The sequence below is a fragment of the Oryctolagus cuniculus genome, chromosome 6, assembly GCF_964237555.1.
Source record: "Oryctolagus cuniculus chromosome 6, mOryCun1.1, whole genome shotgun sequence".
NCBI classification, from domain to species: domain Eukaryota; kingdom Metazoa; phylum Chordata; class Mammalia; order Lagomorpha; family Leporidae; genus Oryctolagus; species Oryctolagus cuniculus.
In genome coordinates, this window is record NC_091437.1 from 86,739,734 (window position 1) to 86,764,153 (window position 24,420).

The following is a 24,420-nucleotide window of genomic DNA, read 5'->3' on the forward strand; positions in this document are numbered from 1 at the left end:
TTCTGAGATACACAAATCATTAACCAAGGACATCAGCATTAAACTAGAGGGAAATGCCACGCTTCTGAGAATGGCACATGACCATGTTATTTTTTTATTTTTTAAAAAGATTTATTTATTTATTTGAAAGATGTATACAGAGAGAGAAGGAGAGGCAGAGGGAGAGAGAGAGGTCTTTCATCCGTTGGTTCACTCTTCAATTGATTTAAATGGCCGGAACTGAGCTGATCTGAAGACAGGAGCCAGGAGCTTCTTCCAGGTCTCCCAAGTGGGTACAGGGGCCCAAGAACTTGGGCTATCTCCTGCTGCTTTCCCAGGCCATAGCAGAGAGCTGGATCAGAAGTGGGGCAGCTGGAACTTGAACTAGCTCCCGTATGGGATGTTGGCACTGCAGGTGGTGGCTTTTCCCACTATGCCACAGCGCTGGTCCCACATGAACACTTTGGAATTTGAAACAGGAAAGTTTTGATAATTCTGGAGAATGATCATGTTGACTTCATTTGTGTTAAGCTGTGTTCAGTGTTCTAGAATTTCCATCTGCTCAAACAGATGATGCAAAGATCACCAATCAGTAGTGATGTGCAGATAAAGAAATGAGCCATAGTGAAATATTTTATTTTGTATTAGAATTGGGTCAGCTTGTCTCCTAAGATATGCTGTTAATAAGTATGAAAAAATAAGTCTCTGAGGAAATAAACCAAATGTTTGTGATTATAGAAGCCTTGAACAAACTGCTTCACTTCTCTGTTTGTCTTGTGTAAAATGAGAAGGTTGAACTATGTAATTCCTGAGATCTCTTCTAGCTCTAAAGGCTCATGAATGTGAAGCTCATTCAGCTGATCCGATGGATGGAGAGGGATTTTAAAATTCACTTTATGGGCTCCTAATTCACTGGCATTTTGAAGTATTTCTTTCACTCTTTCTTCTCACTTACCAATTTTTTCAACCTATACAGTATTATTTGTTCCAAACCATTTCAGTTTTATCAAACAGGTGGTAATTATAGGCGTATCCTTTTGGCAGAAAAAGATCATTAAATGCAAGAAACTTCATTTTAATGCAGATATTGTCATGCAATTTGCTGGTTTATGATCTTGGAGAAGGAACCTCTCTGAGACTCAGTTTCCTCATCTCTAAGGTGGGGATGATAACAATGTCTATCTAATAGTGTGATTGGGAGGCTTAAATAATGCATTGAAGAAACATGGCTCCTTCTTTGGCATATGTTAAGCTCTCAATAGACTCTAGCTTATAGTATTGTTACTAATAGTCTAGAATATTTCACCAGAAAAGTAACAGAATACCATTGGTAAATAAATTAGAACCAGAGACAAGTGTACAATATTTGCAAATGGGAGAAGTGCGATGAAGGTGACCTGCCCACATACCAATGCTAACCAGTTGTTTGCTTTCTCTCTCAACAACCCAACCCAAACAGAGCCAAAAATCTGGAAGTATAAACACAGCTTTGCAAAGTGATGTTTGAGTACCTGAGATGACTGGGAAGCAATTTGAATGTCTTATATGAAAGGTTTACTGAGATGAAAATGCATAGTAATATTTATTAAAATGATGTATACCTCACCCACCTAGACTCAGACATGTGAACAAAAAAATAGAACAATGAGGAATGGGAAGCACTATCCTCCAAAGGTGTGTGCAGGTCTGTCTTCTTGGATTAGGTATGAAAACTGAGATCAAGGCAGTGACTGGGCTGTGGGAACATAACTGGCCTTGTCCACAATTGGTGCTTAGCAGAGAGCTGTCTGGCTTCTGTATTTTCTGAGGCTGTTGGGCTGAACTGAAAGCATTAGATGAAATTTGCATCCACATATTTATTCATAAAATGAACCTGCCCCTTCCAGAGTTAGCAGAGTTAATAATCTGGCTCACCAGTGTGGTACGTAGTGGAAACCTGAGGGGACACTATAGTTCATTCAGCACTTTGATCTTTCTCACCTGACCTTCTATCAGCATTGGAAAGAATCCACAATTTGCCCCTATAAATTCTGATAAAAAATAAATCCATTTCCTGCTTCTGAGCTGCAGACTCATACCTGGTCACATAGCCTGATGTGTGCTCTGGTGCCAGGCAGGGAGATATGGAAACAGAGGATCCTGTCTATATTTTTCTGGATTTCCATCACTTAAAAAAAGAGATAAGTGTGATCAAGTTATTCTACTGTGGAGCTGCATTTTCACCAAATGGAAATAGGTAAAATGTCTGGCCTGTGGAGCTGTTGCAAGGATTAATCTCAACTGACCTACTAGAAGGTACCCAAAAGAAAAATAGAATAGTGATTAAATGCACAAACTCTGAAACCATATGGTTGGCTTCAACTTCCAGCTGCCTCCTAACCAGCCAGGGAATCTTTAGCAAGTTACTCAAATTCTTACTACCATAAATGTCTTACCTATAAAGTGGGTGACAGGTATCATGCATTGGCACTAGTTTTTACTCTAAAAGCGGTAGTTTTTTCTTAAAAATAAGGTATATAGCTGGGATAATAGGTCACAATATGCTGACGACAGCAGCATTTGATGTCATTATCAACATTCCTTCACCTGGAAAATTCTGAAACATGCAAAGGAGACCCCAAGCTACCTTGCTCCAAAGTCTTCTGTGAGAGCTTAGTTGTGTCTGGGAGGCTCTGTGCAGTTACTTAGTCTTATTTCCCCTGCCTATTGTGTTTATTATATTTTCATGATGTAAGGAAAGCATTTGAGAGGGGATAGATTCAGATAATAAAAACTCCACCATATGCTCTATTAGCATTCCATTTTTGCTTTGTATAAACCCAGCTGGTCCCCCAGTTTCTTGATAGGGGAAAAACAACTGGATATATATTACAAGTCTGAATATATAAAATTACACTGGACATTGTTTTGTAAGTGCATTGTTTGTTTTTCATGCTGAGAAATCGGCAATCAGGTTGAAAATTTGTTGAAAAATTTGTTCTTTATGGAAGATTAGGCGCTTTAAGGAAGAGTTAAGTTCATGTCATCTATTGAGGAAAAAAAGGAGACTAAAAAGCAACTTGATTACTCTCTTCAAGGATATAGGGATAAGAAGACCAAGAACCCAGTAAGCTTTCTCTCCCAAGAGTATAGAATAAAAGGTTTGTATTAACGCACAGCCCATTGGGTTAAAGATTAGGGAGCCCAAGTCAAGATCACAGAATCTGAGCAGGAAGAAAAAAAGGCAGGGTAGGGAAAAATTCAAGAGGGCATCAAAGATTGCCAATCAATGTAAGTAGTGCTGTAAAATATTTTAAAAATTAAAAATTAATGCAAAATTCCTGATGAACAAAGTATCAGAATTTTGAAGAAGGCAAGATAAATATTTCTGGCTTTTCATTTTGCCTCCAGTTCCAATTTGGCTCAGCACAGCACTTCTCAGACGAATTAGATTTCTCAGATCCCAGTCAATTATATTATAGTCCATAATCCTGCACCTACATATTCTATACATTGTATATCATACCATGTAATATACTATTACTGTTCCAAAGAATTTTCATGTATTTTTTATTTAATGCTCATAATCATTTTGAAGATTCAGCATTACTAAGTTTCTGATGACAAAGAAGAGCCTTGGGGAAGAGAAGATTCTTCCTAGTCAGGAGCAGTATGACTAATCAATGGAAAAACTTAGACACAGACACAGGGTTTCCAATTCCAAACTCTTTCAGAAGACATCTGGAGCCAATTGCTCAGGCCATGTGATTTGATGTTTCATAGATACTCAGAGAGCTTGTGAAACACTCTTAGTGGATTTCTTGAAGAATGAGTGTATTCAGAGTACACTGAGTCACAAGAGAGATGATCTGAGTAGTGGGAGCAGAGTTTCTCAAAAGCCGATTTGGATGTGGACCTGCTGGGTTCTTAATAGATAGGCCTTTGTCAATCTGTCTTCCAAAAAGACCTACATTTTCCTAAGTCCCTTGGACAGCTAGAGCCCACTTTGCAAGCCCAGTGGGGACTGAAGAAACATCCCAATATCAGGGTCAATAATTACCCTTTGTTAAGAATCTTTGTGCTGGCCAGTGCCCTAGCTCATTAGGCTAATCCTCTGCCTGTGGCGCCAGCACCCTGGGTTCTAGTCCCGGTAGGAGCGCTGGTTCTGTCCCAGTTGCTCCTCTTCCAGTCCAGCTCTCTGCTGTGGCCCAGGAGTGCAGTGGAGGATGGCCCAAGTGCTTGGGCCCTGCACCCACGTGGGAGACCAGGAGGAAGTACCTGGCTCCTGGCTTCGGATCAGTGCAGTGCGCCGGCCATAGTGGCCATTTGGGGGGTGAACCAACGGAAGGAAGACCTTTCTCTCTGTTTCTCTCACTAACTCTGCCTGTCAAAAAAAAAAAAAAAATCTTTGTGCCAAATGTTTCAAAAACAGTTGTATCTTGGTGTTCGCGGAGAATTGGTTCTAGAATGCTCTGTGGATACCAAAATCTAAGAATTTTCAAGTCTTTTATATAAAATTGGGTATTATTTACATATAACTTACATAATCCTCCCATATACTTGAAATCATCTCTAGATTACTTATAATACCTAACAATATAAGCACTATGTAAGTAGGTGTTATGTATTGCTTAGAGAATTATTACTTGAAAAAAGTTGGTACATGTTTAATATAGACATTATTTTTAAGAATATTTTCTTGCACTTGGTTGAATCTGCAGATGCAGGATCCTCAGGTATGGAGGGCCAACCGTACATTATTTCTAAGGTCTGCATTGTCTTGGAAGGATCTATGTTATGTACACATAACGTTGAAAAAAGCAGCTTATGAAAAATATGTACTTTTGAAAAACTACACATAGATTTAAAAAGTTTGCACCACAATAAACTTTTAATTTCCCCTTTCCATAAACTTAGAAAATGTTATTTAAAAACACATACACACACACAGAGAGAGAGAGAGAGAGAGAGAGAGAAAGTCTTCTACCTGTTACTTCAGTCTCCAAACATTTATAACAGTCAAGGCTAGGCCAGGCCAAAGCCAGGAGCCCAGGACACAATCTGGGTTTCTCATGTGGCTGGCATAGACCCAAGTACCTGAGCCATCATTTGATGCCTATAAGGGCACACATTAGCAGGAAGCTAGAATTGGAAAGAGAATCAGGACTTTATTCCACTTTTGGCACCTTGATTTGGAATGCAGGCATCTCAAGCAGTGTCCACTGTGCCAAACACCTGTCTGTCCATGAACTTCTTGAGTTGCCCTCATACATAACAGAGCAGATATTCTTCCCTAATTTGACCAAAAATGACTAAGCTTTCCCACCGAGTTCTGTCTGTGGTCTTATTCCCCAAACTGAAAGTTTCCAAAGTCCTCAGCAATCAAAATCTTTATCATTGGTGTGCTGCTGAGTGCAAATGAAGCTCTAGCATCCAAATTCAGCATGTGTGTGTATGTGTGTGTGTGTGTATGTGTGTGTGTGTGTTTTGGTTACTAACTCCCTCAACTCTCTCTTCAGCCCTAGAGGCAGGAAGTGACTCAGTATAAGCAGTGAAGTCATAGCATGGGACTTTGTGCATCACAAACTGGGAGCTCTAGACGTTGAGATGACTCGGGAGGCTCAAAGTCCATGGCCTACCTGGTCCCCAGTGTGAACGGAAAGAAAGCAAAGAGGGATTAATTGGTTCAGTTTGAGAAAGCAAGAAAGTACAAAGGGTGCTGACCAATAGACAAAATTGTCTTTAGGGGGATGAATCCAAGTCTCATTCATTCATTCTTTATGCCCTTTATATTCAGTCCTGGAGCAGCTCCTGACAGTTCCCAGGCAGAATTCCTGTTCTGACCTCATTGTCTCATGGTATCATAGCAGTGACCTCTCCCTCAGGACTTTCAAGGCATTCAGTGATGGGAATATGAATGCTACTAAGATACTTGATATTCCATCACAATTAATTCACTAATTCCATCATTAAGATACTTGATACCTGATATTCCATCACAATTCTGAAAGAGGGAATTCCTAGGGAATGAGTGCTTTGCCACTGCTTGTTGTTTCTAGGAAGGCAAGCTCAGCTGCTGCTCCTTGTCCCATTACATCTTGCAGTAATTTGACAGATATGCTGGAGACAGCTAGCAGTTCCTTCAAACATCACTGGTCACTGCTGATCTGCAGCATCCTCTCAAGGACTGTGATGCCCAAAGCCCCAAAGCTCTGTGGTGTGATTTGGCAGTGGGATGTGAGCTTTGAGGAAGTTCTTTCTTGTGATGAAAACACCAAGGAAATAGATGAGAGATAACACTTCAAGCTGTAAATCAGCTGGCTGACTGGGGCTCACCCTTGGTTTTTGTGAGAACATTGAAGAACTTTGTTCAAGTAGCACAGTGATCTGTGTTCAGTTTGATGGTCCTCAGTTAGAAGAACTTGTGGCATGAAAGGGACAGTTTTCCAGTTATCCCTCTTTAATACTGGTGGGAAAGGAAGAGAACAAGAAAGTCATGGAGACATTAGGTTTCTCACCAGGACTATGAAGTAACCCCACTCCTAAAACCCCAAACATACTAAGACAGAGCCCTTTGTTCTTACAAAAACACTTCAGAAGCTCTCTGGTAGTGATCAGTTTTCTCTTTGTTATGAGCCTGAAAACAAGCAAAACTGAGCTGCAGAGAAGGAGAGCTATTGCAACCACAAAACCAAACAACCCTGAGTGCTTACTAAGTGCTTCACAGTGTGGCAGGCAGGAATGCTTTCAGAAAGGCATTATTAAGATTCATATTTTGTAGATGATAAAGTTGAATCTCAGAGAGGCTAGATAATCCATCCAAGTTCACACAGCTTATAAGTGGTTAAAATGGTATAGCTCCTCAGTCAAAATAAGCTGCAAAGCTTCTCATGGGAGCTCTTATGCCAAGTCTGGAGACTCTTAAATCGAACATTCAGAGGACTCTCAGGGAGGGATCAGGGAGCAAGTTTTCACCAGTCTCTTGAGGTCTCAGATGACTCAACAGGGAACTCAGAGCTCAAAGGGAAATCCTCTTGCCACATACTCCAGTCTCACAGGGATCCGACAAACCAATTGTGGGAAATCCTTTTCCAATCTCTGTTCTGTCTGACCATAGTAACAATGACAACAGAAACAACATTGATTTCTTTTTTTTTTTTTTAACAGGCAGAGTGGACAGTGAGAGAGAGAGACAGAGAGAAAGGTCTTCCTTTGCCGTTGGTTCACCCTCCAATGGCCGCCGCGGCCGGCACGCTGTGGCCTGCGCACCGTGCTGATCCAATGGCAGGAGCCAGGTACTTATCCTGGTCTCCCATGGGGTGCAGGGCCCAAGCACTTGGGCCATCCTCCACTGCACTCCCTGGCCACAGCAGAGAGCTGGCCTGGAAGAGGGGCAACCGGGCCAGAATCCAGCACCCCGACCGGGACTAGAACCTGGTGTGTCGGCGCCGCAAGGCGGAGGATTAGCCTAGTGAGCCAAGGCGCTGGCCACAACATTGATTTCTAAAATCCACAGGCCAAGAAAGGAAACTGTATATTGCTTGGGACATGTGATATAAAGTGATTCTAACCCGAGCCTGATTTAAAACAGCAATCAGAGGTGCTGTCTTTGCCATCTTCCATTCCTTACATTAAGATAATTACTTATACACAGCCTTTCAGTTGCCAGATAGAGCCCCAACTCTGCTACTCCTAACCCCCTGAGCTTGTCAAAAGATGCACCCTTTGACCCTCAGTCTTATTGTTTATTTGGTAATACCATGTACTTTGTAGAGCTATGAGATTGAAGAGAGGTATGTATCCACAGGAAGGGACTGAATACAAAAACAGGCACTTCCTTTCTTCCATGATTAAGATGGTTTTTCCATTTCAACCTAAACCAGAATCTAAAATGCCTAGGATATTGGTTTGTCATTCAGCTGAAAAATCTCAAAATAGAATATACCTCTATTACATGCTTCTAGATTGCTGTTGATTAATGAGAAAATGAAGTCAGAAAAGTTTATAATGTGCCTAAATTGTTGCTTTGTCAACCCACCAGATGTGTCTATGGCTTGTCAGGTGAGATGGCCACACCCTTCATCAAATATTCCTTTTAAAATCTTCTCCCTCCATAGAAACTCCTTATCAGACATACTCCACCACTCACACTCTAATTCCATGTAGTCCATGGCTTAACTACTTTCTGCTTACTGTCAACAGCCCCTTGTGATTGATCTCATGTCCTTAAAAGCTTGCCTGTTAGGAGCCATTTCCTCAATGATTGAAAGAATAAAAAAAGCAATGGGATCTCTACTTAGAGATATTGCAGCAATGCAAGTCACTACCCAACTGGGTGGCTGCCCCACAGGAAGATGTCAGATGTCACCCAGCTCTAATGATACTATTACAAAGGTGGTTGATTTGCAGAGGAGGGAGCCCAGTGAAGACCAGAGAACAAACTTTTTTTGACAGCATATCTTTCTAGGCCACCTGCTCCTACCAAATCATCACTTATAAATCCAGAAATTTAAAAGACACAACACTCATTACTTTGTAGTTTTTTTTTTTAAAAAAAAAAAACTCCTCTAATGGCTAGAAATTTTCTGAGCTAAGAATAATTTCTTCCTACTCAGAGCAAACTCCTGTTAAGTCACCTAGGGCTGAACTTGGCCTCAGTGAACTCAATTTGAAATTGTGCTGTAAGGGGCACAATTCATTTCTGCCCTTTAAAAGGTCGGTGTCAGGGGTGGGCATTTAGTGCAGTAAGATACTTCTTGGAACACCTGCTTCCCATATTGGAGTGACTGGGTTTGATTCTTGACTATGCTCCTGATTTTAGCTTCCTGCTAATGTTAATCTGGGAAGGAGCAGGTAATCAGGTAACAGCTTAAATACTTGTATCCCTGCCACCCAGGTGGCAGACCTGGATTGAGCCTGGACTCCTGAGTTCAGCCTGGCCCAGCTCTGGCTGATGCAAACACTTGGAGAGTGAACCAGTAAGTGGGAGATCTCTGACTATCTCTCTGTTTTTCAAATAAATATAAATTAATGAACAAAAATTTCTTAAACAGAGAATAGGCCAGTGTCAGTAAAAGAGGGCATGAAGACAGGGCATTTTTAATGATGGCATTGACTAGATGCTGCTTTCACTGTGACATTTTCGAGTGGACAAAGCTGACTTCCATACCCAGCATATGACAAGCTACAAGGCCTTTTCCTGGGCTATGATCTGTTTTGCCCAGTTCTCAATAAACCAGGAAAGGGCCTTTTTTGGCCCCATTTATAAGAATATTGTAGAGCAGAGAAGAAAACCCCCTAGTCCATGCCCACACTTCAACACCAGCCCCAAGTCCTGAGCTGCAAGAGCCAGCTTTCTTGCTCTTTAAATATGGTTCCCAGATAATCCCTCCTGAATGGTGATATACAGAACCTTAAACAGCTGCTGGGAATGATTAAATGCCTGTGCTACTCCAAAGTTGTAAATCAAGCTCAGAAGCCATTTATTGTGAGTGTACTATAAAGTAGTAGAAGTTATTGCTACTATACTGCAAAATGTAACATCAGACAAGAAAATAAAGAGAGGGTAAATTTTGTTGTGAAGGTTTTAAAGTGATGTGTTGTTTTTTTCTTCGCACATTCTCTTTCTGCTCCTCCCTATTTTTCTCTTCCTTGTGCCTCTATTTCTTCACCTCTCAATACTCCCTGCTAAGTGTCTCTGGTTCTCATTTCAAATACACACTCCCACAAATAACCCCCAGTAGCTTTTTGAATTGTACTGTTCATATTAACAATGTTCTGAGACACTAAGCATCTCCCTGTGCCTTGTGGTTTCATTCAATCCTCACAACAGTGTACAAAGGAGGGATTTTTTTTAAGGTTTATTATATTTATTTGAAATACAGAGTTACAGAGAGAGGTAGAGACAGAGAAAGAGATCTTCCATCCTCTGGTTTACTCCCCGGATGGCTGCAACGGGTGGAGCTGCGCCTATCTGAAGGCAGGAGCCAGGAGATTCTGCCACGTCTCTCATGTGTGTGCAGAGGCCCAAGGTCTTAGGCCATCCTCTACTGCTTTCCCAGGCCACAGCAGAGAGCTGGATAGAAAGAGGAGCAGCCAAGAGTAGAACCGGCACCCATATGGGATGTCAGTGCTTCAGGCCAGGGCATTAACGCGCTGCGCCACAGCGTTGGCCCCACAATGGAGGGATTATTATGCTCATTTCAAATACAGGGTATTTTTAAAGATTTATTTATTTATTTGAAAGGCAGTGTTACAATGAGGCAGAAGGAAGAGGGAGGCAGGGGGAGAGAGAGAGTGTGTGAGAGAAAAACAGAGAGAGAGAGAGAAAAAACTTTCATCTATTGGTTCACTCCCCAATTGGCTTCAATGGCTGGAACTGGGCTCGTCTGGAGCCAGGAGCCAGGAGCTTCTTCTGGGTCTCTCACGTGGGTGAAGGGAAACAAGCATTTAGGCCATTCTCTACTGCTTTCCCAAGCACATTAGTAGGGAACTGGATTGGAAGTGGAGAAGCAAGGACTTGAACTGACATCCATAGGAGATGCTAGCACTTTAGGCCAGATCTTTAATCCCCTGAGCCACAGCATTGACCCCATTCACAGGATATTTAATATGGCCAATGTCATAAGGTTGGTTAGTGCTTTGATACTAAGGATCTCTTCCTCCCCTTCCTCACACTGCCTTAATTATGTTTGAGGCCTGCTCTTGGGGATTGTGGTACCTAATATTTGATTGCTAGGAATTCTTGCTGGAAAATCTTTACAATTGCCTAATAAAGTTGGTTCAGTGTCTGCCATACATTTTGCAATATCAAACTTTCATCATTTGGCATTACTTTCCTTACCCAAGAGACAGCTTCCACTTGACTTAAATGAGACTCCCTCCTCTCCCCTTTCTCCATCCTCTTCTCAGCCCTTCTCCACATTTGCTTTTGTAATTCCTCTTGCTCAAGCTTCATTCCTATCATGAGAGGAGCACTGGCCAGACAGGAGCAGAGAAGAGACAACTAACTCAAATGTGAGCTGGGCCTTTGGGATCTTGCTTTTCCCTTCCCTGAATTCCTGATGTGCTCATTTTTACTGCACACTTTTTCATGCTTCAGGGAAGCTTCTGGAGGCAAGACTCCCTTGGTGTTTGAAGGTACAGGGCAGGTACAATGGCATCCTATTGGATGACTGAACTGTGGGGAGAAGTCTGAAATGTTGGAAAACCCAAAAGAGGGAGGGTCTTTCTAGACTTTTCCCAAAGATGTTATTCCTGTGGAGGTGGCTGAAGTTGTGTGCAACTGAACTTGAGAAGGAAGGAGGGGAAAACTAGGAATCTTCCATTTACTTCATGCTCAGTGATTTTCAGCATGTCATAGAAGCCATTCTAGCAATAAGGGTACGGAATGAGAGAATAGAGCACGGGTGCTATAGATGATCTCTGCTGTGTTACTTGAGCTCCATGTACCAATTTTCTCAGGTAATTAATATGAATGTAGAAGTGGACGTTTCATTGTTTCTCCAACTCTTAACATGTGTCCTTGTGTGGGGTTAATGTTTCAGATTATAGAAGTCTCCATTGTTAAAGATGCTACCTTCTGTATTAAGCTCAGGGATTGAAAGCCTGATCTCTTGTCTTGTTCTTTGTAAATGGCTTCTTAGTTCTACGCAGCATCAGCTTGCCCTGAAAGGTTTTTGTGGATTCTGTTGATAACACATTTATCCATGATTTTCTGAGGAGTTAATCCATCATATAATTTTATTGTGTGCGTATTTGTTGGTGTATCATACCACCACATGTAGAGTATTTCAGTTTGATAGTTGATCTGTGAAATCTCTGAAAATAATACTGCAATGCCTCATTTACCTTATATCTTTGTCAGCAAAGATGGTATTCCAGAGAAATTAAATTTCCAAATAGTTGAGGGCTGCTTTTTACAGACCATTAAACAATTTTATTTTATTCAATTCTTGCTAAAACAAACAAATCAAATTTAGAATGCATTCTCTATTCCCTACCCTTGCTATGTATAATTTAATATTTGCTTCATGATAAATGTTGACCACACTGGATATAAATCATTGCACCCTGGGCTGTGAAATAACCACTATGATGAAGATTCTCAGAGTCTATAGGACTTGGTCCCCATGCCACAAGGCTATGCTTTATGAATTTCCAAATATTTCATTAATTCAAGGTGTTGTTAGTGGGTCTGCTTCCAAATCCCCTTTCCTTCTAATTTTCTGTGGATCAGGAAGTCAGAAAACCAAACTTGCTGAATTGCATGCTTTGGGTGAGGATCTATGGGAATCCCAAGAAATAAAGTAAATGAGCTGTAGCAGTGCATGCATTTTATAACATCTCATTTGTGTGCTCAGAAACACAGTTCTGGCTAATGCACCAGCAGCAAGGCATGCAGCACCTTCTATTACAGCATCTATTTGAAATTGTACAAAATTGAAAACTTGGGTGAGGGCAGGTATTTAGCCTATTGGTTAAGATATTTATGTCTTACATAAAAGTCCCTGGTTTTGAGTCCTGACTCTAGCTCCAAATTAATTACAACTTTCTCCTAAGGCAGACCCTGAAAGATAGCTGTGATGACTCAAGTAGTTAGGTCCTTGGATACCTGAACTGGTTTTCTGACTCCTGGCTTCAGCCTGACCCAGCCCCAGCTCAGCTCTGGCTTTTGAAGGCATTTGGAGGAATAGTGGATGGATGTGCTCTGTTTGTCTCTTTCTCTTTGCTCTCCAATTAGAAAGAGAAAACTGAACAGCTTTTCTTTCATGCTTTCTCAAACTGTACATTCATATGTGATACCTACCCTCTGACTTCTGACATTCCTTCTCTCTAATACTCTCCCTTGCCTGACAGAATATCACCTGTCTTCATTTAAACTGAGACTAAAACTCATTTCTACCAAAGGGTGACTGTCTTCTGTGCTTTGATTTTCAGACTTCTTATTTAGCTATTAAATAAAAGGCTTTGTGTCTCAAGAAGAATGTATTGAGAGGGAAATAGAATAGTGTATCCTTCTTTTTATCTTTTACGATCTTCCATGTCTTTCTCTCACATCTACTTTAAGGCAGTAGAATATACACAGCATTGTTCCTGGGTCCATTCCCTTTGGTACCCTCTTCTGAGCTATCATAACCTTCTTTTCAGAATAGTTGTCATGATGTAAATTATTGTGGCCCCAACACCATAACCAAATCCTTTATATTTATAGATTAGATGTATACTGTTCTGGGCCCTCTAGTACCCAGATATCCCCAGGTAGAGTCAGAGATAGGAACACTAACAGGGACAGTAGCTCATTTATTCCTTAGTGGTAGAGAGAAATATAATTCTTTCTTCCCTGGTCTCCACAGTGGTATAGGTAGTGAAGCTGCTGGATAAATGAGACACCTTAACTTGGCTCATTCTTAACTGAAGGACCCCAATCTTTGTTCACAACAGGCTCCTGGGAATATAAGAATCTCTTGAAATTGTAGATGTACACACATGTGGAGAAGGTAGCCAGCAACTCAGTTCTCAATGTAAACAGTAAATGATACATTGTACATGATTTTTCTTCTTTTCTTTTTTGTTTGTTCTTTTTATTTTGTTTGGTATTGTACATGATTTTTAATGTCCTCGCATTGGATCTATTTTCATAGATGTTTAAGAACCACTACATTATATATATTTCTTCTATTAGTTAATCCAAAAGTATAATTCTGAGGGGGTAGTAGGAAGACAAATATTCTATCCTGGTTTTAATTAATTAATTAATTAATTATGTTTTATTTCAGAGGAGAAGGAAGAAGAGAGGGGGCGAGAGAGAGAGAGAGAGAGAGAGAGAGAGAGAGATATTTCTTCCATCTTCTGGGTCATTCCCCAAATAACCCTAACAACCAGGACTGGGCCAGGCTGAATACAGAAACCTGGAACTCCACAGATGGAGCCTAAGCACTTGAGCCATCATCTGTTGCCTCCCAAGTTGCATTAGCTGGAATTGAATTGGAAGCCAAATAGCCAGAACTCAAACCAGCAATCCCATAGAGGATTTGGGCATCCCAAGCAGCAGCTTAACTTGCTGCACCACAACACCTACCCTGACTGGATGATTTAAAGCTCAGTTAATGCAAGGCATTAGACTATATACAATTTTTCATTTAAAATGTTGGTACAATGAACATCTTTATATACAAATATTTTCCTGCATCTTCAATTACCCCCTCCTCAGGATAAATTAAAGAAGTTGAATTAGTCGTCAGTGAGTGAGAATTTTTATAGCTCCTAATACATATAGTTAAGTTGTTTTCCTGAAATGCTGTTTGCATCTTCATGATGATTTGCAGTCAGGAGAGCACCTGGCTTTTCCTAATTCACAGTACAAGGCATCACTACACATGTTCTCACTGAGCACTGCTTTCTGTTGGTCTGATCAAGATTTTTCTTCCTGCTTTTCACCACTTACACCCTTCTGGTTTAGAAGGTAACCAGTTCTGGGGCTGGTATTGTGGCTGCTTGCAATGTTAGCATCCCCTACTAGAACTCTAGTTCAAGTCTTGGCTGTTCCACTTCTGATCCAGGTCCCTGCTAATGTGCCTGGAAAAGCAGCAGAAGATGGCCCAAATGCTTGGGCCCCCACCACTCATGTGAGAGACCTTGTTGGAGTCTTAGGGTCCTGACTTTAGCCTGATGCAGCCCTGACCATTGCAGCCATTTCTGGAGTGAAATAATGGATGAAAGATTCTCTCTCTCTCTCTCTCTCTCTCTCTCTCCCTCTCTCCCTCTCTCCCTCTCTCCCTCTCTGCCTCTCTCTCTCCCTCTCTCTCTCTCCTTCCCTCTATCTGTTAGACCTCCATCTTGGTCTCCCACATGGGTGATAGGGACTCAAGCATTTGGGCTGTTATTCCCTGTGTTCCCAGGCACTTTAATAGGGAGCTAAATCCAAAGCAGAAAATCTGGGACTTGAACCAGCATTCTAATAAGGGATACAGATGTCCCAAGTTGCAGCTTAACCTGCTGCACTGCAACATGGCCCACCCCCATAATTTTCTTTTAAGCCAAGGCTGATCTATTTTAATTGTCTATACTTTCTATTCCTGTAATTTGCCTGATTTTTTCAAATCCACTTATTTTTCATCATGTTTTATTTATGCCTAATATATTTTGTTTGTTCTTATTTCTCTGGATATTTTAAACACATATATTTTCTTTCAGATTGCTTAAGTAGCTGTAGTCGTGGCGGTCATGTTTCCCATCTCTCTCATCTGTTGATTATGTAGTATTGACCTTCATCATGATTTTTGTGGCTTTTGTTACAAGTTTATTTTGATTAAGAGTTGTTTTCTACAGAACTTCTAGAAAGCAGACCTATTACCTATTTTGTGACCTCATTAACTCTGGAATAATTGGTTCCTAATATCAAGATTTCTGTACCATAATTTGGACACTACAGCCATGTATGGAGGACTCAATGACTAATTTTATTTTCTCATTCTTCCCCTGCCAGCCTACACTGGACTAAGGGAAAGCTCCTGTCTGTGTCATCCCAAAGACAGGCAGTTTTCTTTCACTTTGTGATTAGGATTCCTCCTTTTCCAGGCCCTCACTTCGGAAAAGCAGACCAGTTCTGGCTCCTATTCCAGGGTTACTACTTTCAGGTCAGCACCATGGAAGCACTAGAACTCTATACCCCAAGAGATAGATCTGATTCAGTCATTTGTTAAGGCTTCAAACCCCTCTGATGATTCCTGTTCATTTGTCAACACTGAAGATCTCCATTTTTAGTTTGACTTCAGTTATGAACATTTTACAACTATATTTATTCCACACTTTCCTAGGACTAGGGGAAGGTCATAACCAACTGGAATCACCTACTCTATCACCATAAGTATGGTTCTAATATATACCAATAAATATATTTCATGTATTTATCACTTGATGTTTCTATATCTTTATTTTTAATTATATGTGAGTTATTGATTGAAAATAGTGTCAAAATTTTCTAATGTAATTGGGTGTTTTCTTAAAAGATTTTATTTATTTATTTAAGAGGTTGAGTTACAGACAGAGGGAGAGACAGAGAGAAAGATCTTCCATTTGCTGGTTCATTCCACAAATGGCTGCAACGGCTGGAGCTGATCTGATCTGGGAGCCAGGAGCTTCTTCTGGGTCTCCCATGCAGGTGCAGGGGCCCAGGCACCTGGGTCATCTTCTACTGCTTTCTTAGGTCATAGCAGAGAGCTGGATCTGAAGAGGAGCAGCTGAGACTAGACCCGGTGCCCATATGGGATGCCAGCACTGCAAGCAAAAGATTAACTTACTGCATCACAGCGCTGGCCCCAATTTTTTTTTTTTTTGACAGGTAGAGATATAGACAGTGAGAGAGAGAGACAGAGAGAAAGGTCTTCCTTCTGTTGGTTCACTCTCCAAATGGCCGCTACGGCCGGCGCTGTGCCAATCCGAAGCCAGGAGCCAGGTGCTTCCTCCTGGTCTCCCATGCGGGTGAAGGGCCCAAACACTTGGGCCATCCTCCACTGCCCTCCTGGGCCACAGCAGAAAGCTGGACTGGAAGAGGAGCAATGGGGACTAGAATCCAGAATCCATATGGGATGCCGGTGCCACAGGCAGAGGATTAACCAAGTGAGCCGTGGCGCCGGCCCCCAATTGTGTTTTAATGAATCATTCTGTAGGTTTGTCTTCTATAAGTGGTATACTTTTCATTGTCTTAAGCATTGATTATAGCTTTTATACATATCAAATTAGTCTGTTACATCTTTGTGGATAATTCTGCCTCACCAGATAGTAAAATTCTGCCTCTATACACAACTATTCCTTTGGATTTATCTTCTCAACCTTTAGTCATCTTAGTTTTTTTTATCTTTTCTGTTTTGTTCTAGTTGTTTTTCTTTTTTTCAAGTAAGTTACGACTGTTAAGAACTGTTACTGTTTAATGTTATTTTCTTTTTGTTATAAATTTAAGTGATCCTTTCCTTTGTTCATTTTGATGTATACATTTATTTTTTATTTGCTATTTTTCTATTTATTTATTTGACAGGCAGAGTGGACAGTGAGAGAGAGAGAGAGAGAGAGAAAGGTCTTCCTTTTTCAGTTGGTTTACCCCCCAATGGCCGCTGCTGCTGGTGGGCTGTGGCCGGCGCACTGCGCTGATCTGAAGGCAGGAGCCAGGTGCTTCTCCTGGTCTCCCATTTGTGTGCAGGGCCCAAGCACTTGGGCCATCCTCCTCTGCACTCCCTGGCCACAGCAGAGAGCTGTACTGGAAGAGGGGCAACCAGGACAGAATCCAGCGCCCTGACCGGGACTAGAACCCGGTGTGCCGGCGCCGCAGGTGAAGGATTAGCCTATTGAGCCATGGCGCCGGCCTTGCTATTTTTCTGACAACAATTTAAAAATTAGTTTTTTTTCTCTACTGATAAGAGTGACTAATTTGCATTTATCAAAGACAATCCTAGATCTGTATTAAGTTAACTCTTAATATTACACATTACAAAAACCATAAATCTGAGTCCATTTGGGTGGGTATAAAAAATACCATTGCCTGACTTGCTTATAAACAGCAAGAATTTATTTCTTGGATTTCTGGAGGCTGGGAGGTCCAAACTGTAGGCACCATCAGATTCAGTATACTGTGTCCTCACATGGTGAGAGGGGAGATTGAGCTTCCTCGGGCCTCTTATACAGCGACACTAATTCCCCGTGAGCCCTCAAAACCTATTTCCAAAGGCTCCGCCTTCCACACCATCACCTTGGGGGTTAGGATTCCCACGTAGAATTTGAGGATGCACAAACCTTCAAAGCATCACACTCTCTTTTCTAGATAAGCAGAAATGTGGTGGTGATTCCCCTTGCATTCTTTTTTTTTTTTTTTTTTTTTTTTTTTTGACAGGCAGAGTGGACAGTGAGAGAGAGAGAGACAGAGAGAAAGGTCTTCCTTTGCCGTTGGTTCACCCTCCAATGGCCGCCGTGACCGTCGCGCTGCGGCCGGCGCACCACACCTATCTGAAGGCAGGAGCCAGGTGCTTCTCCTGGTCTCCCATGGGGTGCAGGGCCCAAGGACTTGGGCCATCCTCCACTGCACTCCCTGGCCACAGCAGAGAGCTGGCCTGGAAGAGGGGCAACCGGGACAGACTCCGGCGCCCCGACTGGGACTAGAACCCGATGTGCCGGCGCCGCAAGGCGGAGGATTAGCCTGTTGAGCCACAGCGCCGGCCCCCTTACATTCTGTGATCCTTATTCTAGCGTTTGTTTATTTACTCTGTGGTTTAGGGTTCATAATTTGTTTTCTACTATTTTAAAAATAAATGATCAATTCATTCACCTAAAAAAGAACCTTTTGGTAATCGACTTTATAAACATGCTAAAACCAGCATTTATGCTCATCTCTGCGTCTTACTCATCTTTCTGCTCAATGCCTGTCCTTCTGCCAAGATTGCTTCCCCCTGGACTTGTTTTCACACATTTGTCATTGTCCTAGCATAGGTTTTCCAGGGGCTGCTTTAGGAAGACTGCCTTGGCAGCAGCACTCTTTGTGCAGGAGTAGCCCAGGAACTGCCTTTGTGTCTCACCCAGGTGAGATGGCCTTGCTGGGTTGAGGTCTCAAACATTTTCTTTGCATGAGTAGTAGTGGTCTGTGGCTTGCCTTCCAGTGCTATGACTGTGGATGAGTCTGAGAAAAACCTGATTTTGTTGTGGATTTTTTTCTAGGTGACCTGATTTTTTTTCATATGCCTATATGATTCCTATTCATTCTCTTTTTTCTAGATTCAAAAAAAATTCCTCTGCTTATGCTTAGAACTCATTATTATCCTGCCATTTAATTTCTTGGAACATAAAGCACACTGTAAATTTCCTAACTAGGGTATTTATTTGTGTCAGGAAGTATTTTCTACATTGCTATAGTTGATTACTCTTTTGTTTCTTATTTGGCAATAGTGTTTTTTTAAGGATTCATTCATATATTTAAAATTCAGAGGTGGGGGTGCAGAGAGAGAGAATCTTCCATCTACTGGTTCACTACCCAGATGGCCACATTGGTTGGGGCTGGGCCAGGCTGAAGCCAGAAGCAAAGAACTCCATTCAAGTCTTCCATGTGAGTGGTAGGAGCCCAGGCACTTGGGAAATCTTCCAATGCCTTCCCAGGAAGATTGACAGGGAACTGGATCACAAATGGAGCAGCCAAGACTCTAACCAGTGTTCCAGTATAGGATGCCCACAATGAGGTTTCATCTCACCCCAGTTAGAATGGCTCACATTCAGAAATCTACCAACAACAGATGCTGGAGATGATGTGGGGAAAAAGGGACACTAACCCACTGTTGGTGGGAATGCAAATTGGTTAAGCCACTATGGAAGTCAGTCTGGAGATTCCTCAGAAACCTGAAGATAACCCTACCATTCAACCCAGCCATCCCACTCCTTGGAATTTACCCAAAGGAAAGTTGACTATTTTTAAAGTATTCATAAAGTATCACCATAGATATTCCTTATTAAATAACAAAAATATGAAAGAATTAAAGATGGACAAGAGCATAATAGAAAATTGGAAGGCAGTTTGTGAAATTTTTTTTCCAGCTGTGGATCTATCTTGAATGTGGAACATAACATTTTCAACTCCACAGGAGTGATAGCACAACAACTTCATTCCCAAATTTATCTGAGCAAATCTCCTACATAATGTGAAATATTTAGAAGGAAGCCCAAGACTCTGGCCATGATCTTTGCTTTTCTCCTTTCACCATCAAAAGAATTTTCAATAAATTCTTTCTCAGTGTTTAAAATGTGCCATTGTGTTATAATTTCACTCTACTCCATACCACTGTGTTACATTTTGTCTTCATTTCTACTCCTCATATAGCTTAAAGAAATATTTCCTAAGTGATTTTTTTCCCAAAGAAACCTTTTATTTAATGAGTACGAGTTTCATAAGTACAGCTTTAGGAATATAGTGATTCTTCCCACCATACTCAGCTTCCCACCCCATCTTCTCCCTCTCTCCCATTCCCTGACCATTCTCCATTAAGATTCATTTTCAATTAACTTTATTTAACATCTGTGTACACAGATGACCAACTATATACTAAGATTTCTACAATTTGCACACACACACACACACACACACAAAATAAAAAAAAAATTCGAGAACAAATTTAACAGTTAATTCTCATAATAGAACTCATTGAGGACAGAGATCTTGGATGGGAAGTAAGTGCACAGCGACTCCTGTTGTTAATTTACCGAATAACACTCTTAGATATGATATCAGTGATTACTCGAGGCTCTTAACATGAGCTGCTATAGCAGCTTAACATGAGCAGCTATTTTATTTGCTGATTTAATTTCCCTTGAGTAAATTTCCAGGAGTGGGATGGCTGAGCCATATGGTAGGTCTATATTCAGATTTCTGAGGAATCTCCAAACTGTCTTCCATAGTGGTTTTACCAGTTTACATTCCTACCAACAGTGGATTAGGGTATGTTTTCCCCACATCCTTGCCATCATTTGTTGTTTGTTGATTTCTGTATGAAAACCATTCTAACTGGGGTGAGATGAAACCTCATTGTGGTTTTAATTTGCATTTCCCTGATAGCTAGTGATCCTGAACATTTTTTTTTTCATGTGTCTTTTGGCCATTCGAATTTCCTCTTTTGAAAAATGTCTGTTTAAGTCCTTTACCCATTTCTTAACTGGGTTGTTTGTTTTGTGATTGTGGAGTTTCTTGATCTCTTTATATAATCTGGTTATTAATACTTTATCAGTTACATAGTTTGCGAATGATTTATCCCATTCTATCTGTTGCCTCTTCACTTTCCTAAGTGTTTCTTTTGCAGTACAGATGCTCCTCAATTTGATGTAATCCCATTTGTTAATTTTGGCTTTGAATGCCTGTGCCTCTGGGGTTTTTTCCAAGAACTCATTGCCTGTCCCCATCTTGCAGGGTTTCCCCAATATTCTCTAATAATTTGATGGTATCAGGGCCTTGATTTAGGTCTTTAATCCATAAGATGTAAGGTATTGGTCCTGCTTTATTCTTCTGCATGTGGAAATCCTGTTTCTCCAGCACCATTTGTTGAATAGACTGTCCTTACTCCAGGGATTGGTTTTAGATGCTTGTCTTGATTTCTGCATTTCTCTTCTGTTCCATTGGTCAATCAGTCTGTATTTGTACTGGTATCAGGCTGTTTTGATTATAATTGCCTTGTAGTATGTCTTGAAATCTGGCATTGTGATGCCTGAAGCTTTGTTTTTGTTGTATAAGGTTCTTTTAGCTTGTCAAGGTCTCCTGTGTTTCTATATGGATTTCAGCATCATTTTTTCCATATATGAGAAAAATGCCTTTAGTATTTTGATTGGTATCACATTGAATCTGTAAATTGCCTTCAGAAAAATGGACATTTTGATGATATTGATTCTTCCAATCCATGAACATGAAAGATTTATCCATTTTTTTTGACAGGCAGAGTGGACAGTGAGAGAGAAAGACAGAGAGAAAGGTCTTCCTTTGCCGTTGGTTCACCCTCCAATGGCCGCCGCGGCCTGCATGCTGCAGCTGGCGTACCATGCTGATCTGATGGCAGGAGCCAGGTGCTTCTCCTGGTCTCCCATGGGGTGCAGGGCCCAAGCACTTGGGCCATCCTCCACTGCACTCCCTGGCCACAACAGAGAGCTGGCCTGGAAGAGGGGCAACCGGGACAGAATCCGGCGCCCGGATTGGGACTAGAACCCTGTGTGCCGGCGCCGCAAGGCTGAGGATTAGCCTAGTGAGCTGCGGCGCTGGCCGATTTATCCATTTTTTTTTAAATCTTCTTTAATGTTTTTTGTTCTCATCATAGAGATCTTTGACATCCTTGGTTAATTCCAAGGTATCTGATTTTTTTGGATGCTTTTGTGAATGGGATTGATCTTTTTTTAAAAGCATTTTATTTATTTATTTGAGAGGTAGAGTTGCAGACAGTGAGAAGGAGAGATGGAGAGAAAGTCTTCCATCCTTTGATTCACTCCCCAAATGGCTGCAATGGCTGGAGCTGTACCAATTCAAAGTAAGGAGCCAGGTGCCTCTTCCCAGTCTACCATGTGCGTGCAGGGGCCCAAAGACTTGGGCCATCTTCTACTGCTTTCCCAGGCCAGAGCGGAGAGCTGGATTGGAAGAGGAGCAGTTGGGACTAGAACCAGCACCTATTTGGGATGCTGGCACCACAGGTGGAGGATTAACCTACTACTGTGCCATGTCTGGCCCCAGGATTGATCTTAAAAGTCCTTACTCAGTCATGGCATTGTCTGTATATACAAAGGCTGTTGTTCCAATAGTCTCTTGATGGAGTTTTTGGATCCCCTATATATAGATTCATGCCATCTGCAAATAGTGATAGTTTTACCTCCTCTTTCCCAATTTGAATCCCTTTGATTTCTTTTTCTTGCCTAATGGGTCTGGCTAAAACTTCAGGAATATATTAAATAGCAATAATGAGAATGGGCATCCTTGTCTGATTCCATATCTCCATGGAAATGCTTCCAACTTTTCCCAATTCAATATGATGTTGGCCATAGATTTTTCATAAATTACCTTGATTATGTTGAGGAATGTTCCTTCTATAACCAATTTTCTTGGAGTTTTCATCATGAAATGGTGTTGTATTTTATCAAGTATTTTCTCTGCATCTGTTGAGATAATCATTTGGTTTTTGTTCTTCAATTTGTTAATATGATGTATCAAATTTATTGATTGGTGAATGTTGAACCACTCATGCACAGCAGGGATAAACCCCACTTAGTTCTGGTGAATGATCTTTCTGATGTGTTGTTGGATTTGATTAGCCTGAATTTTGTTGAGGATTTTTGCATCTATGTTCATCATCAGAAAAATTGGTCTATAGTCCTCTTTCTCAGATGCATCTTTTTCAGCTTTAGGAATTAAGGTGATGTGGGCTTCATGGAAACAATTTGGGAGGATTCTTTCCCTTTCAATTGTTTTGAATAACTTAAGAGTTAGTTTTTCTATAAATGTCTGGTAGAATTCATCAGTGAAACCATCTGGTCCTGGGCTTTTATTTGGGCAGTCTTTATTACTGATTCAATTTTCATCTTGGTAATAAGTCTGTTTAGGGTTTCTGTGTCTTCATGGCTCAATTTAGGTAGGTTGTATGTGTCCAAGAATCTGTTTCTTCTAGGTTACCCAGTTTGTTGGCACACAGCTCTTTGTAGTAATTTCTGATGATTCTTTTTATGTCTTTGGTGTCTGTTGTTACCTTTCCATTTTCATCCCTAATTTTATTGATGTGGATCTTTTCTCTCCTTTTTTGGTAAGTTGGGCCAATGGTATGTCAATTTTGTTTATTTTTTCAAAAAACAATAAAGCTCTCCATTTTGCTGATCTTTTTTATTTATTTATTTGGTTTCAGTTTTGTTTATTTCTTCTCTAATTTTAATTATTTCTTTTTTCCTACTAGTTTTGAGTTTGGTTTGCTGTTGTTTTTCTAGATCCTTCAGATAAATTGATAGCTTATTTTTTGGTGCCTTTCTAATCTCTTGATGTAGGCATCAATTGCTATAAACTTTCCTCTTAACACTGCTTTTGCAGTATCCCAAGAGTTTTGATACATTGTATTGTCATCTTCATTTGTTTCCAGAATTTTTTTATTTATCTTTTGATTTCTTCTATAACCCTCTGTTCATTCAGGAGCATGTTGTTCAATCTCCATGTATATGCATATGTTCTAGAGATTCCTGAGTTGCTGATTTCCAGCTTCATTGCATTGTGGTCTGAGAAAATGCATGTATTGATTTTTATTTTTTTGAATTTGCTGAGTCTTGCCTTATGGCATAGCATGTGGTCAATCCTAGGGAAAGTTCCATGCACTGCTGAGAAGAATGTGTATTCTGCAACTGTAGGATAGAAGGTTCTGTAGATATCCGTTAGATCCATTTAGTCTATAGTGTCGATTGACTCTGTTGTTTTCTTTTCGATTTTCTGCCTTGATCTGTCTATTGCTGAAAGTGAGGTATTGAAACTCCTTGTTACTATTCTATTGGAGTCTAATTCTCCCTTTAAATCCATTAAAATTTCTTTTAGATAGCCAGCTGCCCTGCAGTTATGTACGTATACATTTATAGTAGCCACATTTACATTTTCCTGTTGAATTGATCCTTTAATCATCATATAGTGTCCTTCTTTGTCCTTCTTTGTTAAAGTCTATTTTGTCTGATATAAGGATGGTTACACCAGCTCTTTTTTTTGTTTCTGTTAGCATTTATTATCTTTTTCCATCCTTCCCCTTTCAGTCTGTGTGCATCTTTGTCAGTATTGCTTGTAGGCAGCAAATAGATGGGTTTTCTTTTTTAACCCATTCAGCCAGTCTGTGGTTTTTGACTGGAGAGTTGAGACCATTTACATTCAGGAACACTATTGTTAAGTACTGACTTTGTGCTGCTGTATTTCCGCTAATAGTCCTAATTTTTTACTTAGGGTTA

The 24,420-nt window shown here is 40.8% G+C and overlaps 1 protein-coding gene across 2 annotated transcripts in view; it reads left to right on the forward strand.

The window, feature by feature from the left end:
* The window catches only part of CLVS1 (clavesin 1), a 190,828-nt gene that overhangs the window by 16,620 nt on the left and 149,788 nt on the right, over positions 1–24,420 (forward strand). The window lies entirely within an intron of this gene.